At 40.4% G+C, this 1,000-nt stretch overlaps 1 non-coding gene across 1 annotated transcript; it reads right to left on the bottom strand.

The window, feature by feature from the left end:
* Positions 1-435: 435 nt before the first annotated feature.
* On the bottom strand, positions 436-543 carry LOC112738455 (small nucleolar RNA R71). The gene has a single exon (XR_003169415.1). It is a non-coding gene; the product is annotated as a small nucleolar RNA R71 (small nucleolar RNA).
* Positions 544-1,000: the final 457 nt, after the last annotated feature.

Raw genomic sequence — 1,000 nt, 5'->3', positions numbered from 1 at the left:
AGAGAAAACCTTTCAGAATTTTTCGAACAGGAAGAGGAGATGGCAGCCGAAAATAATAATAATGTAAGGAAGATACTTGGTGACTTTACTGCACCTAATTCCAATTTACATGGAAGAAGCATCTCCATTCCTGCCATTGGAGCAAACAACTTTGAGCTGAAACCTCAATTAGTTTCTCTGATGCAGCAGAGCTGCAAGTTTCATGGACTTCCATCTGAAGATCCTTTTCAGTTCTTAACTGAATTCTTGCAGATATGTGATACTGTTAAGACTAATGGAGTAGATCCTGAAGTCTACAGGCTCATGCTTTTTTCTTTTGCTGTAAGAGACAGAGCTAGATTATGGTTGGATTCTCAACCCAAAGACAGCCTGAACTCTTGGGATAAGCTGGTCACGGCTTTCTTAGCCAAGTACTTTCCTCCTCAAAAGCTAAGCAAGCTTAGAGCTGATGTTCAAACCTTCAGACAGAAAGAAGGTGAATCCTTCTATGAAGCTTGGGAAAGATACAAACAGTTGACCAAAAAGTGTCCTTCTGACATGCTTTCAGAATGGACCATCCTGGATATATTCTATGATGGTTTATCTGAGCTATCAAAGATGTCACTGAACACTTCTGCAGGTGGATCCATTCACCTAAAGAAAACGCCTGCAGAAGCTCAAGAACTCATTGACATGGTTGCTAATAACCAGTTCATGTACACTTCTGAAAGGAATCCTGTGAATAATGGGACGCCTATGAAGAAGGGAGTTCTTGAAGTTGACACTCTGAATGCCATATTGGCTCAGAATAAAATATTGACTCAGCAAGTCAATATGATCTCTCAGAGTCTGCATGGAATACAAGCTGCATCCAACAGTACTCAAGAGGCATCTTCTGAAGAAGAAGCCTATGATCCTGAGAACCCTGCAATAGCAGAGGTAAATTACTTAGGTGAACCTTATGGAAACACCTATAACTCAACATGGAGAAATCATCCAAATTTCTCATGGAAGGATCAAA

This window comes from Arachis hypogaea, chromosome 13 (assembly GCF_003086295.3).
Source record: "Arachis hypogaea cultivar Tifrunner chromosome 13, arahy.Tifrunner.gnm2.J5K5, whole genome shotgun sequence".
Classification (NCBI taxonomy): Eukaryota; Viridiplantae; Streptophyta; class Magnoliopsida; order Fabales; family Fabaceae; genus Arachis; species Arachis hypogaea.
This window is presented reverse-complemented; position numbering and strand designations above follow the sequence as displayed.